Source organism: Mustela nigripes, chromosome 1, assembly GCF_022355385.1.
Source record: "Mustela nigripes isolate SB6536 chromosome 1, MUSNIG.SB6536, whole genome shotgun sequence".
NCBI classification, from domain to species: Eukaryota; Metazoa; Chordata; class Mammalia; order Carnivora; family Mustelidae; genus Mustela; species Mustela nigripes.
In genome coordinates, this window is record NC_081557.1 from 14,656,319 (window position 1) to 14,675,190 (window position 18,872).

At 36.4% G+C, this 18,872-nt stretch overlaps 1 pseudogene; it reads right to left on the bottom strand.

Annotated features, from left to right (window-relative positions):
* Positions 1-10,349: 10,349 nt before the first annotated feature.
* On the bottom strand, positions 10,350-11,298 carry LOC132010463 (olfactory receptor 4P4-like; annotated as a pseudogene).
* Positions 11,299-18,872: the final 7,574 nt, after the last annotated feature.

Sequence of the window (18,872 nt, forward strand, 5' to 3'; positions counted from 1 at the left end):
TTATGTCTGGTAGTGATGTAGATACTTACTACTGTTAAGTATTATATATATATGTATATATATATATATATATATATATTTAACCATGAGAAAGAAAGAAATACTGTCACTTATGGCAGCAGGGATAGAACTTGAGGACATTATGCTAAACAAAATAAGCCAAAGAAAGAAATAGTGCATTGTATCAGTTATATATGCAATCTTAAAAAAAAATCATCTCATTGAATCATAAAGTAGAAAAGTAGTTTCCAGGAGGAGTTGGAGGAACCAGGAGAGGTTCATAGAGGTTTATAAATAGTCAGCTATGAGTATAGATGAGTATAGATGAGTATAGATCTGAGAATCTAATGTGTAATGTGATGACTGTAATTGACAAAACTATTATAAACATGAAATTTTCTGAGAAAGAAGAATTTAATTTTTGTAGAAAGATAAATATGTGATAAGATAAAGATAAGATATGCGAGGTGATAGATGCACTGATTAACAAAATGAGGCAACCCTTTTATAATAAGGAGAAAAAGATTGCTTTGAAGTATCGAGGACATGTAGTAACATAATCCTGCATATCTCTCTGGTGTTGAGGAGAATATTAAAAGAGCCTAGAAGTGTCACAACCAGCCTTCTTGATGGATGCTTAGACACAGATGAAGGGTTAAAGAAAGGGTGAGGGACCTGGAGATGGTACTGGGGCAGGAAGTCATGTACGACTATATCACCCCCAGCTGGTTTTGGATTCTGATCTTTCCCTTTAGATCCATCCAAGACATAAGAGCTTCTGTCAGCCTGTAATTTCAGAATCTTGGGTCCAATATAGTATGCCTGGGTAGTATGAATGTTCAATATCACGCTGAGATATTCCCTTAACAGAAGGTTGTGATGAAGCATTTTTTAAATTTTTTTTCAGTGTAACAATTCATTGTTTATGCACCACACCCAGTGCTCCATGTAATGCATGCCTTCCATAATACCCATCACTAGGCTCCCCCAACCTCCCACCCCCTGCTGTGTCAAACCCCTCAGATTGTTTTTCAGAGTCCCTAGTCTCTCCTGGTTCATCTCCTCCTCTGATTTCCTTCAACTCCCATCTCCTCTCCATCTCCCCATGTCCTCCGTGTTTTTTCTTATGCCACAAATAAGTGAAACCATATGATAATTGACTCTCTCTGCTTGACTTATTTCACTCAGCATAATCTCTTCCTGTCTCATCCATGTTGATACAAAAGTTGGGTATTCATCCTTTCTGATGGAGGCATAATATTCCATAGTGTATATGGACCACATCTTCCTTATCCAATTGTTCGTTGAAGGGCATCTTGGTTCTTTCCACAGTTTGGCGACCATGGCCATTGCTGCTATAAACATTGGGGTACAGATGGCCCTTTTTTTCACTACATCTGTATCTTTGGGGTAAATACCCAGGAGTGCAATTGCAGGGTCATAGGGAAGCTCTATTTTTAATTTCTTAGGGAATCTCCACACTGTTCTCCAAAGTGGTTGCACCAACTTGCATTCTCACCAACAGTTTAAGAGGGTTCCCCTTTCTCCACATCCTCTCCAACACATGTTGTTTCCTGTCTTGTTAATTTTGGCCATTCTAACTGGTGTAAGGTGGTATCTCAATGTGGTTTTAATTTGAATTTCCCTGATGGCTAGTGATGATGAACATTATTTTCATGTGTCTGATAGCCATTTCTATGTCTTCATTAGAGAAGTATCTGTTCATGTCTTCTGCCCATTTTTAACATGATTATCTGTTTTGTGTGTGCTGAGTTTGAGAAGTTCTTTATATATCCTAGATATCAACCTTTTGTCTGTACTGTCATTTGCAAATATCTTCTCCCATTCCGTGGGTTGCCTCTTTGTTTTGTTGACTGTTTCCTTTGCTGTGAAGAAGCTTTTGATCTTGAGGAAGTTCCAAAAGTTCATTTTTGCTTTTGTTTCCTTTGCCTTTGGAGACCTATCTTGAAAGAAGTTGCTGTGGCTGATATCACAGAGGTTACTGCCTATGCTCTTCTCTGGGATTCTGATGGATTCCTGCTTCACATTGAGGTCATTTATCCATTTCAGGTTTATCTTTGTGTACGGTGTAAGAGAATGGTCGAGTTTCTTTCTTCTACATATAGCTGTCCAATTTTCTTGGCACCATTTATTGAAGAAACTGTCTTTTTTCCACTGTATATTTTTTCCTGCTTTGTCAAAGATTGTTTGACCATAGAGTTGAGGGTCCATATATGGGCTCTCTATTCTATTCCACTGGTCTATGTCTTTGTTTTTATGCCAGTACCATGCTGTTTTGGTGATCACAGCTTTGTAGTAAAGCTTGAAATCAGGTAACGTGATGCCCCCAATTTTGTTTTACTTTTTTAACATTTCCTTAGGAATTCACGGTCTCTTCTGATTCCATACAAATTTTAGGATTCTTTGCTCCAGCTCTTGGAAAAATACTGGTAGAATTTTGATCAGAATGGCATTAAAAGTATAGATTGCTCTAGACAGTATAGCCATTTTAATGATGTTTATTCTTCCGATCCAAGAGCATGGAATGGTATTCCATCTTTTCGTGCCTTCTTCAATTTCTTTCATGAGTGTCCTGTCGTTCCTCGAGTACAGATCCTTTACCTCTTTGGTTAGGTTTATTTCCAGGTATCTTATGGTTCTTAGTGCTATAATAAATGGAATCAATTCTCTAATTTTCCTTTCTGTATTTTCATTGTTAGTGTATAAGAAAGTCACTGATTTCTGTACATTGACTTTGTATCCTGCCACATTACTGAATTGCTGTACGTGTTCTAGTAGTTTGGGGGTGGAGTCTTTTGGGTTTTCCATATAAAGTATCATGTCATCTGCGAAGAGAGAGAGTTTGACTTCTTCGTTGCCAATTTGGATACCTTTTATTTCTCTTTGTTGTCTGATTGCTGTTGCTAGGACTTCTAATACTATGTTGAACAAGAGTGGTGAGAGTGGGCATCCTTGTTGTGTGCCTGATCTCAACAGGAAGGATGTGAGTTTTCTTCCCATTAAGAATGATATTTGCTGTGGGTTTTTCATAGATAGATTTTATGAAGTTCAGGAATATTCCCACTATCCCTTTACACTGAAGCATTTTAATCAGGAACAGATGCTGTATTTTGTCTAATGCTTTTCATGCATCAATTGAGAGGACCATGTGGTTCTTCTCTCTTCTCATATTAATTTGATTGATTTGTGAATGTTGAACCATCCTTGTAACCCAGGGATGAATCCCACCTGGTCATGGTGGATAATCTTTTAAATGTGCTGTTGTATCCTGTTTGCTAGGATCTTCTTGAGAATCTTAGCATCCATAATCATCAGTGATATTGGTCTGAAGTTTTCCTTTTTGGTGAGGTCTTTGCCTGGTTTGGGGATGAGGATAATGCTTGCTTCATAAAAAGAGTCTGGAAGTTTTCTTTCTGCTTCAGTTTTCTTAAATAGCTTCAGGAGAATAGGTGTTATTTCCTCTTTGAAAGTTTGGTAGAATTCCCCAGAGTTTCTATCAGGTCCTGGGCTCTTGTTTTTTGGGAAGTTTTTGATCACTGCTTCAATCTTGTTACTAGATATTGGCCTATTCAGGTTGTCAAATTCTTCCTGGTTCACTTTTGGAAGTTTATAGTTTTCCAAGAATGCATCCATTTCAACTGGGCTGCTTAACTTCTTCTCATATGATTGTTGATAATAATTTCTGATGGTTGTTTCTATTTCCTTGGTGTTAGTTGTGATCTCTCCTTTTTCATTCATAATTTTAGTAATTTGGGCCTTCTCTCTCTTCTTTTGGATTAGTTTGGCCAATGGTTTATTGATCTTATTGATTCTTTCATGAAACCAGCTTCTACTTTCATTGATGCATTCTACTCTATCTCTAGTTTCTATCTCATTGATCTCTGCTCTAATCTTGATTATTTCCCTTCCTATGTGTGGAGTTGGCTTAATTTGTTGTTGATTCTCCAGTTCTTTAAGGTGTAGAGACACCTGGTGTATTCTGGATTTTTCAATTTTTTTGAGGGAGGCTTGGATGGCTATGTATTTCCCCCTGAGGACTGCCTTTCCTGTATCCAATAGGTTTTGGACCGAAATATCTTCATTCTCATTGCTTTCCATGAATTGTTTAAGTTCTTCTTTGATATCCTGGTTTATCCAAGCATTCTTAAGCAAGGTGGTCTTTAACTTCTAGGTATTTGAATTGCTTCCATACTTTTCCTTGTGGTTGAGCTCCAGTGTCAAAGCATTTTGATCTGAGAATATGCAGGGAATAGTCTCAATCTTTTTGGAATTTGTTGAGCCCTGATTTTTGACCCAGTATGTGGTATATTATGGAGAAAATTCCCCGTGCACTTGAGAAGAATAAATAGTCTGTTGTTTTAGGGTGGAATGTTCTGTATATATCTATGAGGGCTGTCTGGTCCAATGTGCCATTCAATGCTCTTGTTTCTTTATTGATTTTCTGCTTGGATGATCTGTCTATTACCCCGAGTGGCTTGTTAATATCTCCTTCTATTAATGTATTCATATCAATATGACTCTTTATCTTGATTAACAGTTTTCTTATGTAATTAGCTGTCCTGTATTGGGAGCATAAATATTTATAATTGTTAGCTCTTCTTGGTGGTTAGATTTTTAAGAATTATATAGTGTCCTTCTGTACCTCTGACTACAGTCTTAGTTTAAAATCTAATTTATCTGATATGAGAATAGTTAGCTTAGCCTTCTTTTGAGACCCATTGTCATGAAAGATGCTTCTTCATCCCTTCACTTTCAGTCTGGGTGTATCCTTAGGTTCAAAATGGTCTCCTGTAGACAACATATGGATGGGTCCTATTGTTTTATCCAGTCTGCAACCCTGTGTCATTTTATGGGCACATTAGGCCATTCATGTTGAGAGTGATTATTGAGAGAGGCGTTTTTATTGACATTGTGTTACCGGTGAAGTCTGTGTTTCTATAGATTGTCTCTATATGTTTCTGTTCAATGATATTCTTAGGATTTTTCCTCTTTTATAGACCCCCCATAATATTTCCTGCCATGTTGGTTTGGTGGTCCCATACTCTTTTAAACCTTGCCGATCTTGGAAGACTTTTATCTCTCCATCCATTTTGAATGTCAGTCTTACTGAATAAAGTATTTTTGGCTGAATGTTCTTCTCATTTAGTGCCCTGAATACATCTTGCCAACCCTTTCTGGCTTGCCAGGTTTCTGTGGGTAGGTCTGATGTTATTCTAATGGGTTTTCCTTTGTATGTAAGGAATTTCTTTGCCCTAGTTGCTTTCAAGGGCTCCTGTCTGCAATTATGATTCATCATTTTCACTATCAGGTACCTTGAGGTCTTTCTAGATTCAATGATCTTGGGGCAAGACCTTTATGCCTCTAGTACATGAATGCAGGTTCCATTTGCAAGATTGGGAAAATTTTCATGGAGAATTTATTTAACTATATCTTCTATTCTTCTTTCTTTCTCCTCCCCTTCAGGGATTCCAATAATTCTGACATTGGAATGTTTCATGGCTTCATTTATTTCCCTAATTCTGTTTTCATGACTTCTTAGCTGTTTGTTCCAGGCTTCCACCTGATCATTTCTTTCTATCTGTTTGTCCTCCAAATCACTAATTCTATCTTTGGCCTCAGTTACCCTAGTTTTTAGAGAATTTAGATTAGATTGGACCTCATTGAGAACATTGAAAACTTCATCCCTGTTGGCTTTCACTTCTGTCCTTATCAATTCCATTTTGTCATCCATGGCTTTCTCCAACCTAGCTATTACCTGGGTAATTGTTAGCCTGAATTCCCTTTTCAACATACTGTCTCTGTCCACATTCAATAGCTCTGTTGCAGAAGGGCCAGTCTCTGAATTTTTCTTCTGTTTGGCATTCCTCCTCCTAGTCATTTTGGTGAGAGATGGCTGAAAGGATGTGTAGCTGAATGTATTGACCATGGTGCAGGCAAGATGCACCCTGGAATGTTTCTGAGAGATCAAGAGGCCCCATCCAAAAGAAAGAGAAAAGAAGAATAAAAGAGAGAGAGAGAGAGAGAGAGAGAGGAAAAAGAAAAAAAAAAGAAAAAAAAAAGATAAAATAAAAGTGAAGGCTCAGTCCAAATGGGCCCCAGGTAAGACTTATGAAGTGTATAAACAAAAACAGACAATCAAAAGGATGGACAGAAGTAGATAGCAAGCGAAATAAAAATAAAGAAAAACAAACAAGCAACAAACAAAAAAGAACTTTGTCAAAAAGAAAAACAGACAAAGATACCGACAAAAGTGGATGAGAAGAGAAAATAAATAAATAAAAACAAACAAAAAAAGAACCTCTTTGAAAAGAACCCCAAGTATAAGATTTATATAATACTAGGACAGAAACAAATACACAGAAACACTGGCAGAACTAAAAGATAAGAGAGTGGTTATAAATTCTCGTTGTTGGGGAGGAAGGTTATTTTGATTCTTCCTGGATGTATCTTGATATCTTTGTTAAAGGAGTCAACTTTCCTAAGATAAAAGGGTTTAAAACTGGTTTACCTATAGGGGTAGCGTTGATTGGGGAAATGGGAATACCTTGAATCTTAACTCTTATGAATATTAAAAAAAACTAAACTAAACTAAACTAAAATATAATTTAAAAATTTAAAAAAAAAGAAAAGCAGAGAAAAAACACAGTTATATGTATCAAAATGTTCAGGTTAAAAAGTTATATGGAATTTGATGTACTGGACATCTCACTGTGATGGTAAGTAGGTTAAAAACCTATATATATATTAAAAAAAAAAAAAGGAACCAGAATAGTGAGAACGAACTAAAAATAAAAGTTGTGTCTATGAAATAGTGGTGGTTCTCCTCTGTATCTTTTTTTTTTTTTTTTTTTTTTTGGTTGGCTTTCTGGGGGAGGGGCCTGCCACAAGTGTTTAAGGGATTCTTGCTGGAGTTAAGGACTCTTGTCCCCACATAGGGGGTGGGCTCTGAGAAAACCAGTTTTCCAGGCTTTTGTTTTCTGGAGTATTTTGTTTGTTTGTTTTCTCTCGCCTTAGCAGCTTTTGATGGTTTTTTAGGTTTAAAGGAAAGCAAACTGCCCCCAGACCTCCCTCTCAGAGAGAAGCCTTAGTCTGTTCCCCTCTGGGTGCTCCAGAGCACATTAATTCCCCCTCTGCCACTGGCAGAGCACATTCCCACACATGGTCTCTGTGGTAACAGGAACTCTGGCTCCTATGGAAAACCAGGATAGCTGCCGCTGTCTGAGCAGCTCCAGACCGCCAGAAAGATTCCAAGCAGCAATAGCACACTAGAGATTTTCCTGTTGTCCCGGGCTGGAAGTGCTCATACTCTCCGGGTCAGAGAGAGTGCTGGCTGGTGCCTGCATGCACCTCTCTCAGAGGAGGGTGTGGGGCGCGACTCAGACTCTGGTAGCATGGCATGTGTGTGGAGACTGTAAAAGGCTGTGGTTTGGCCAGTTGTTGAGGCTCCCTCACCCTCACAGGAGCTGCCACCCAGATGCTCTCAGGCGTGCTGGCAGCTCAGGGACCAAGACCTGTTTTCATCGTCGCACTCTCTCTGGCTCAGCGCCAGCGGTGGCTGTCCTGGGTCCAGAAACTTAAGTTCCTTTCCCTAAGCGCCCTGATTCCTACAATTCCCTCCCACGATCCTTTGCTCTTTTTGAGTGCTTTCAACGGACTCCAAGTTAATGCTGGTCCCCAATCTCAGGGCACTCTCTTATTGGGATATTACTTTCCAATGGGTCACTTCTGGTGGCTCCCAGAAGCGACCCATTATTTTGTCTTATCTTCTGATATCAGTTTGATGTTTGCACTCTGCTTTACCTGTGCACTGGCATCTTCTTCCCCCGAAGAGATGCAGAAGTGTATAATTCTAATTTCAGACTGATTTCATGGGTGATCAGAGTTCTTTATTAGGTAATGAGTTCACATTAGGGTACAGGTTGAAATGGTGCCTCCTCCTACTACCCCACCATCTTGTCTCTTCTTGTGATAATATATTTTTTAATTAGCAATAAATTCCAGTAGAAATGGGTAGAATTTCTTAAACTACACATTTGCAAACTTAAATATTCTATGTTTAAATCCACATGCAGAGCAATACCTCCTATGAAAATCTTCTATGTATTTACCTGACTGATCTTTTTGAAGATAGTAGACATTGCAGGGCACCTGGGTGCCTCGGTTGGTAGTGTCCACCTTAGGCTCAGGTCATGGTCCTGGGGTCCTGGGATCAAGCCCCAAAGCAGGAATCATGCTCAGCAGGAAGTCTGCTTCCCATTCTCCCTTTAAGCCTCCTCCTGCTTGTGTTCTCTTTCCATCTCTCTCAAATGAATTAAAAAAAAAAAAAAAAACTTAAAAAAATATAGTAGGCTGGAAAATAAATCCTAGAAAGAACATCTGGCAAGTAAATAAATAATCTTAGTTTGGAACATTTTTTGTGGGCTTATTATATAATATTTTCATATCTTTTCTCTGAAAATATTGTGGATCATGAGAAAAAATAAACGATAATAAAAGGGTTTTGGTTTTGTTGCATAACCTTCTTTCCAGTGCTTATTCCTTCTGAATTGTCCTCGAGACCCTCAGAGTCCCCAGTCATACAGATTCAATCACACACACACAAAGGTACACATATACACATTAGATGTTTATACTTAAAAATAATCCAAATACTTTTTGGAAATATAGTTACATTAAACCAGAGCAAACAGACCTATGAATAAATAACCAGTCAGAGGAAATTCTGTGGAATGGGAAGAATGATTCCCCTGGTATTTCAGAGTTTTTCATTGCTCCAAAAATAAAATTATTAGTTATACATATATATATATATGTATATATATAATGTATATGTATACATATATGTATATGTATATGTATATATATGTTCTAAGAGTTGAAACATCCAAAGAAGATCCTGGCATCCACAGACAGACACTACTGCCTCTATGTGTGTTCTTGGATTTTGCCTTGACACTGGGGCAGGAATAACAAAGTCAATCAAACTCTGGAAGCAATCCAATCATTCCGCTGAGAAAACACAAGTGTTTGGGCAGAGAGAAATGTCCAGACAAATGGGAACCAAAACACGAAGCTGAGATTGGATTAAATATTTTCAGGTTCCTCTAGGAAATGTTTTTCATGCATCTCCTTTTCATGTTATTTACTAAGATGATTTGTGTTTCCTTATTTATTTATTTATTTATTTATTTGACAGAGATCACAAGAAGGCAGAGAGAGAGGGGGAAGCAGGCTCCCCACTGAGCCAGGAGTCTGATGTGGGGCTTGATCCCAGGACCCTGAGATCATGACCTGAGCCGAAGACAGAGGCTTAACCTGCTGAGCCACCCAGGCACCCCGATGATTTGCCGTTTCCATTCATTTCCGTGATTTGTGTCACAGGGTTTTTTGATTGAAGTTTTAGCTCTTATTTGTCTTTTGTTCATGTTTTTCTTGTGTACATAAGAAAGACCTGGATCTGATAAATAGTGACTTGCCTACTAATTGCTGGCATTTTATGATTCAGTTCCTTTTTGGACTTTTTTTTTTTTTTTTTTTAATGGATCAACATGTAGAAGAGCAGTGAGTATATTTTAAATACATTGAGTAACTGATTTCACTTTATCTTTACTAATTTATTTTTATATCCAATATGAAGTCATGAGAATTAAAGCCAGAGAATCATTTTAAATCCCTTTTATTATGCAAACTTATTGATGTGTGATTAATTTCTAAATACAACTTGAGTTCACTTAGGGGAAGATGATATCATGAGCAAAACTTGGTCTTAAAATTGTGGATTTTTTTTTAAGATTTTATTTATTTGACACACAGAGATCACAAGTAGGCAGAGAGACAGGCAGAGAGAGAGACATGGGGAAGCAGGCTCCTCGCAGAGCAGAGAGCCCAGTGTGGGGTTTGATCCCAGGACCCTGGGATCATGACCTGAGCCAAAGGCAGAGGCTTTAACCCACTGAGGCACCCTGGTGCCCCTAAAATCATGGACTTTAACAACTCCTTTGCTATATAGAATATACCTCATGTGTTCTAGCCAACAAACCTGAATTTTCTAATACAAAATTATTAAAATTTTCTTTTTCCATCACAATTTACAGATTATGTAACATTGTCTTAACTGTACATATAACCAATATTGTGCCTGTAAGCTTGTCCTTACCATCTCAAAGTCTGTAAAACTAACTATGTTTTAAAGTTATTTTTGAATGATTAAATTAATATTTCTTTCTAGTTATTATTAAACTCTTAAGTTCCGATTTTGGTCACTCAGGATCATGATACCAGCTGAACAAGTATACTTTGAAATGGTTTCTTCCCTATCCTATGTAGGTCTAGCTGGCTCCTTGCTTTGTTAAAAAGATGTTGAGCCCTGTTGTTTGACACCAAGTCTTCTCATGGCCTGTTTCATCTCTGTATTTCTCAGCATATAGATTAAAGGATTGAACATAGGAAGCAATGATGGTATAAAACAGAGCAAATATTTTATCTTCAGAGAAAGTGGTTGGAGGTTAAAGTTAGGCAAAGACTGAAGGCCCCAAAATAAAGCTATCACAGTGATATGAGACACACAGGTAGAGAAGGCTTGCATCTTCCTTCAGCTGAGTGATGTCTTAAACTGAATAATATAATAATATAAGAAAAAAACAAAACTGCAAATGTCACTAAGGTAACCAGTCCTGAATTGACAACCATAAGGACACCAGTGATGTAGGTATCGGTGCAGGCCACCTTTAGCAAAGGAAAAATATCACAAAAGTAGTGATTAATCTCATTAGGACCACAGAAGGGCAACCTGATTACCATAAGTAATTGAGGAAAGGAGTGGACATCCCCACCAGCCCATGCAGCCAAGACTAGGAGACGGCACTTTGTCCTGTTCATGATAAGCAGGTAGTGGAGAGGTTTGCAGATGGCAGTGTAGCGATCAAAGGCCATGACTGTAAGGATTAAAACTTCAGTCATTCCAAAGAAGTGCATTGTCAAGATGTGTAACATGCAACTACCATAGGAGATGGTTTTTCTTTCCATTAGCAGGTCAGCAATAAATTTAGGTGCAATGGTAGAGGTGTAGCAGATGTCCATAGAGGATAAGTGGCTGAGGAAGTAGTACATGGGTTGGTGCAAAAGAGGACTGCCTTGAATGGAGACAAGGATCAGAAGGTTTCCTGCCAACAGGACAGCATAACAGAATAAGAAGAGCACAAAGCAAAATATTTGCATGTTCTGGTCATATGAAAGTCCCAAGAGAATGAATTCTGAGACATTCCTCTGGCTCTCCATGTGTTTCAGACTGGCATAGATTGTAAACAGATGGGTTAAATATCTGAAAAGAAAAAAAAAATAGGAATATGCATAAAAAAATTAGCAGCATGGCAACAATACTATAAATTTTACCAAAAGCAAATTCATATCATTGAGTACATATTATTTATTCCTGATACCTAGATTTATACTTTTTTTAAATTTCTCTTATTTTAGAAATCTATTGTAAATTATTCTATAACTGGAAAATAATGTAATTTTCAACATTACCATCCAAGATGATGGAATAATCAAATGTTAGATTTATGTTAAAGCAATAATTTTATTATTATTAGTTGTATTAATTAGATAACAAAAGGGCTTTAATTTACATAGTTAAAAATTTTGCACATTTTAAAATGTAGATGTTTATGCATAGGTGAAAATCTTTTCTTTCAAGATGATCTGGACGAATTCTGTTTTATTTGGGAATGTGTCCTCAGGAATGAAAATTTATTAAAATTATATCAGTTTGTGGAGTGCCAGGGTGCCTCAGTTGGTTAAGTGTCCAACTCTTGATGTTGTCTCAGGTCATGATCTCAGGGTCATGAGATAGAGCCCTGTATTAGGCTCTCTGTTGGGTGTGGAGCTGCTTAAGATTCTCTCCATCTTCCTCTGCCTCTGCCCCCACATCTCTCTATCTCTATCTCTCCCTCTCTAAATAAATAAATAAATAAATAAAATAAAAGATTATCTTCCTTGCCCTTTGGACAAACAGTATCAATTGTATATTTTGAACTAAAATACTGGGGCACCTGGGTGGCTCAGTGGGTTAAGCCTGTGCCTTTGGTTCAAGTCATGATCTCAGGGTCCTGAGATCGAGTCCCGCATTGGGCTCTCTGTTTGGCGTGGAACCTGCTTCCTCTAGTCTCTCTCTGCCTGCCTTTCTGCCTACTTATGATCTCACTCTGTCAAATAAATAAAGAAAATCTTGAAAAAAGTAAAAATAAAAAAATACTAAAATACTATCAGGCACATTAAAAACGATTCAATTGTAAAAAAATAAAGAGCCAATTTTTTCATTTCTCCTATTTAAATTTTACAAGCAAAAAAAAATTGTTTTAAATTAATCTAAATTTGTGATTGCAAGTGAAAAATGAAATATGTAAAGAATTATATTTACACTGTTTACATTTCATGACTTTTCCTAGGAACTTCAGTATTTTATACGTGATCTATGGAATAAAATTCAACAAAGAATATGATAAAGTAGCTCAAAAAGAGAGTACTTTCAACACTCAGCAACTAGATTTTACATCAGTGAATGGATCAAAGATTCACAAATTTGCATCTTTCGCATAATCTTGAGACTTTATTTATATAGAGAGAAAGAGCATTGGATAGACAGAATATACTCTGGGAGCTCTTTTAACCAACACTGAGGAATTAAATGTCACTCAATGAGATGCAGACACTACAGCACAGCTTTTCTCTTTATCTAACCTGATGTAACTACCATTTCTGGCCACCCTGCGTGAATATTTTAAAACACGGAATGTTGCTATAGCAAAGGTATTCAGAAGTCATCAAATCCACCAAAAACTCAAACCCTATGATTTTAAGATCATTTTAGGTAACTGGTGTAGCATTTTTGCATAACGCATACTATAAGAAACTCATTCTGTTTTAATTTATCATTCAACTTTAATTTCATCAAAAAGAAAAAAGTCTGTTTCTAATATGACTTTGGTACCTCTATCAGGCTTCCTAACCTCTCGCTTGTTTTTAATAAAGCAAACACAATTATCAGTTCACTGTGTTCAATAGTGAATGGTACTTAAATAGATGTTAATAATTTTATGATTCTTGGATCAATTTTCTCCTTACCTTATTACAGCCAATGCTGATTCCCAATTTAGGAGATGGCATAACATTTACAGAGAGATGTGTTTGCCTAAAACAAATTGACTCAAAATTAATTGGTAGATAAACAACTTAAGTTGACGTCACTTAAATATCCAACCCCGGGTTTCCAATAAAAGCGATGCAGATCAAGATAATCTAGGTAATTTTACATTAATATGTAATATCATGTGGAGGACAGATATCTTCATTCCCACTTAGTCCAGAGAGCTTCAGTCGATGCTTGTCAGCAGTGCAAGATGATGGGGTGTCCTGCAGACCAGCAGTGAGAAGATACATTTTGAATTATCCCAATTATTAAAAAAAAAAAGTGTACAAGGTAACAGATTATTGATCACCTAATCTACGTTCATGAATATCTTGAGGGATATATTTTGCAGTTAATATAAATATGTGGTCCAGCATTCTTGATTCCAAATCATTTAAATAATTTTTCATCAGTTATAGCAATGTGCCTTCCTTCTGGTAAGATTCTGACTCATTTTCTAGATTATCACCAATGTTTCAACCATAACAGTTCTTAAACTCTCATCCTGATATCTGAGTGGGAAATGCTATTATAATTACTACTGTTAGCTGAAGTAAAAGGGATATGTGAATGAAGTCCACATTGAAACATGTAATATATCCTTGGCCATATTTTCTCAGTTTGTCAAGTAATTGATATCGTAAGTGATGAAAGGAAGAAATTTATGCATTTTCTAGTTGGAATCATGGACCACGAAAGATATAGAAACATGGAGAAGTATAATAACTGAATGGTGAACTGTTTTGCTTCAAGTTGTTTTTGGTAGCAGCAACGATCTAAATATAAAAGGAAAACAATTCACCTAAATACTTCCAGTGGTCAGAGGTTTGATATTAAGGAAAATATGTCCTTATATAATTTTTTTGAATTTTTAATTTATTTATTTGACAGAGAGAGATCACAAGTAGGCAGAGAGGCAGGCAGAGAGAGAGAGAGAGAGAGAGGGAAGCAGGCTCCCTGCTGAGCAGAGAGCCGGACTATTTAGAATAGATGTATAAAGGTTAAAATCTGAATAATCTGACCAGTGTTCTATGAGAAGTCAATAATCCAGCATAAGCAAGGACAATACCCATTTTTCTCATTAACTTTGTTTAATATCTTCCTTTCCTATACACCAATAATTTTTAATAAGAGCTCAGTAAACAAAATTAACTGTCTCCCTTTCCAGACCATTTATGAATGTTGAGATTATTGCTAACAGCTTAAAGCTTCATTGTCCACATTTATAGAATCCATAAACTATTACATAATTCAGACTATATTGAAGAGTATCAAAAATAATGTGAAATGCCCTAGGGTTGTACATAGTTCGAAGGCACATATTAGCTACCTTTTACTTTTTCAAGTAAGCAGTCTCTGACATTGCCATGTACACATCTATAACCAACCCAATGAGGAAAACAAACAAACAAACAAACAAACAAAAAAACCCACAAAATGTCACAACATATATTAATGGGGTTGACCATGATAAATTTAAGTTTGGAGCAATCTGTTAGTATAAAGAAATAAAAATCGATCTAAAAAAAAAGTTTGTCTGACTCAACTAATTTTGTTCTCAAGTGGAATTCCACTCATGAATAATGCACATTAAGATGATAGTTAGTGAAATTATTTTGCAGTAATCAAATTATCTTATGCTGCTAGAGAAAATATGGTTTAAGGATGAAATTAAGTTTAATAAATTTAATAGCATATAACCACCCCAAAGCGCAGTTGGTGGAGCATTCTCCAATGAAAGTGCAATGGTCAATTCACTGATCATTAGATTTCAGTGGCTGTAAGATTGCTTTAGGTGAAATTAGGAGGGCTCCCTCCTGAGGTACTCACTCTGATGATTCTTCTCCAGTATCTAAAGATAAAATAAAATGCAGAGATTTACAAAGCAATTATTCAAGCATATTTAGGTTAATTCTCCAAAATTATTTTGAGAATCTCAACAACTCTTAGAACATTTAATATATTTGCAAGGGGAGTAGAGCATAAATATCCATCGAACCACCAGGGATATAAGAAGTAGATTTTAAGAGAGAAAGAAAGAAAGAGAAAGGGAAAAAAAAAAAAAAAAGGAAGGAAGGAAAGAATGAAGGAAAAAATTTAGTACTTTGAAATTCTTGCAAAAACAAATACACATTTTAAGTTCTAGGAGTCACTTATTTTATGCCAATCGCTGAAGGAAAGTTGATTCAGAAGAGCAGAATATAACATATGACAATATAAGCATTAATAGGTCTTTGAAACTCTAAGAAATTTTATTCCTGGAGGCATTTCTGAACATATCTTCACCAAAATCCTCTGTGTTGCTCTCCATGGTATTGACTCGGGTACCTGTGGGCAATTTCTGGATATAACTTTACTGTTTTTCTTTTTGTTGGCTGTGTCAAGCACTTTCTCAGAAGGCTTCATAATGCTCTAGTCAGAAAGAGCAATTCAGAAACTCTGCCTGACTTGCATTCATCTTGCTTTCTGAATTAAAATAATACAGTGTGGAATAGCATTAGGGTAGTGCTGGTTAAGAATGACTTCACTGAAAACAAAGACATACATTTATTTGGGCAATTAAAATACCTATTTGAGAGATACAGATCCAGGTAGAAACCTAAATTTTGTTTCCAAGAAATCAAAGAGAAGCAGAGTTATACAGGTGAAAGGCTAGGAGTCTAATTGTCATTCAGGTCCTCTATGTAAAACAGAGATTGGAATTAGGGTTACTTGGATTGGTTGGGGTAATTTGCAAATGAGATTTTAAAGCTCCTCTAGAAGTAAAGGATGCAATGATTCAGGTGTCAAGGCAAGGAGATAGTGAAGTCCAGGCTGGAGCTGGCAGCTCTCTGAAAGTTTCAGAAATCTCCTTGGGTTCTCTAATGGGGCCCTGCATAAATTCTTCCTCACTTATGAACTCCTGATCCTATAAAGAAAAAAAAAAAAAAAAAACTCTCTTAAATAGGCTTCCTTGCTTCATTTTGGAAATTCCTTTTATATTAGCCTCAGAAAACTCTGAAATGGGAAAAGACAAAAAGAAATAAACACATGCAATACAGTTCAATACACATCATTATCTAGAGTAACCTTTATGGATAGATTAGATAGATCAATAAAATAGTGACCCACTATCAAGTGGAGTTATTTATTGCTAGAGACTAACAGTGATGAAATAGATGATTGAGGAATGGAGGACAGAAGTAAAGGAAAGATAAAAGAATAAACAATCCATTCTTCATACACATGCTAGGTAAAAATGTTATATCATTAAGTGAGAATATAAGAAACTATGAGGAGAAATCAGCACTCAATGCCCAGCAATTCTGTTTACCATTTATCCTGGCCCAAAGTAAGTTCAATTGTACAGGTTATTCGGTTCACCAGAAATGTACACATTGATATTCAGGGAACAATTTTTCCATCATATACAAACCATATATAAAAAATTTCCTTGGGATGCCGGTGGCTCAGTGGGTTGGACCTCTGGCTTTGGCTCAGGTCATGATCTCAAGGTCCTGGGATCAAGCCCCATGTAGGGCTCTCTGCTCAGTTGGGAGCCTGCTTCCCCCTCTCTCTGCCTACCTGTGATCTCTCTGTTAACTAAATAAATAAAATCTTAAAAAAAAATCCTTTATACATGTTAAACTTAAGGAGATCAAATTTTACTGAATCTTATCAGATATAAAATAATAATAATAATAAACAATTTATCCAGAGATTATTTTGTGTTTTAAGTTTATTGTATCATTGCATCTCCTAATAGTGCATCCTGTGAGTTAAGTAATGTTAGTTCTCTGGTTCCAATAAAAACGCAGTACACTAGAAGTTAAAAAGACTTGCCCAAAGAGCTACTAAATAAGAATAAGGAAAAGAACTGTGTGCCTTCTATGAGTGAAAGGAGCTGGTTTTTATATGTTTACTACTTGCCTCCAGCTTGGACAGTGTAGTAACTCTGAGTAAATAAGAGAGTCTAGTACTTCAGAATGATGGATATCAGAACTCAGTGTTTTACTGTTTGTCCATTTCAACATAACGCATGCTTTTGACCAAGCTTCACTCAGACCTTGTTTCAATACACAGGAGATAGTTGGTCATAAGTCTACCAATAACACACACAAACATATAAGCATTCTCCTTAGAGATGTGTACAAGTACCTCATGTATCACCTCAATCCCTGCATTTGTCTCAGTTCATATTAACTCACTCTTCTGAGAATTGATTTTGGTATATTTTTCTTCTTTTCTAATTCCCTTCTAAAACCATTTGTTTTATGGGTTGTATGAGCTTACTTCCAAAACTGAGATTTCCAAAACTGAGATTTCAGGTATTTTTGAAGATATTAGGTATTGTTTTGCAGGCTGGAAAGTGAATTATAGAGAGAACAACTTACAGGTGGATAACCAATCAGGTACAATATATTTTTGGTGGGCCTACCATATAATATTTTTATGTTATTTTCAATAAAATATTACAGATTCTTGAGAAAAGAAAACAAATCAGAAAAGATTTTGGTTCTGTTGTGTAGCATTCTTTCTGATGGGTTGAGTATTTCCTTTGACCCATCCTGAAGGCCCTCAAAACCCCACATACCACACATACACAGAGATAAAAATGATCACACATACAAGAAACAAGTATTATAATAATATACTTCTTAAAATAATCCCAATTATTTTTGAAAATTAATAGTTTAAACCAGGTCAAACCAAACTATACTAGACAGACTTAATTTCCTATGAAATAGGCAGAATGTTTTCCCTTCATATTCCATAGGTTTTCATCGACCATGGCGGTGGGTGGGGGGAAGTAATTAGGTTTGTGAAAACTTTTAAGATCAGAAATACTAAAGAAACTTTCCTAACATTAAAGACAAGCACTACCTCATTTATGGTTTTACCTAGACTTCTTCTTGGCTGTGGGGCAGAAGTAATTCAATTGAGAAAACTGTGTGTGGAGACAATACAATCATTATGCTGAGAAAAGGCAAGTGCTTTGGCAGAGAGAAACATCTTCCCAAATGGGAACCAAAACACAGAGCTGACTGGATTATGTGGTTCAAAAGACAAGGGATAACTGAAAATTAAAATAGTAGCACCTCCAAATGCAGAAAATAAGTAAAAAACCCAATAAGTGGCTGAGAGTCTGCCACTTTTCATTTGTTCCATGATAGTTACATGAAATGTATGTTGAATTTTTAACCTTTCTGACATTTCATATTTTATAAATAATTCATGATAATTGTTAGTGTATGGTGAAGTTCTGGATACGTGAGAACAAACTATAAAGTCAATAAAAAGAGAAGTTAGATTATTTGAATTTAATTCATTGTTTATTTCTTAATCTGTGTGGGTTATTGCTGGAAAATGGATAAAAGAAAAATAAAGATATAGTGCATCTTTGACTGAGTTGACTCAAACCAGGAAAACAGAAGAAAAAATACTAATATGGGGCAGAGGATTAATTTAAAAGGAGTAAATGTGGGCGCCTGGGTGGCTCAGTGGGTTAAGCCGCTGCCTTCGGCTCAGGTCATGATCTCAGGGTCCTGGGATCGAGGCCCACATCGGGCTCTCTGCTCAGTGGGGAGCCTGCTTCCTCCTCTCTCTCTGCCTGCCTCTCTGCCTGCTTGTGATCTCTCTCTGTCAAATAAATAAATAAAAATCTTAAAAAAAAAAAAATAAA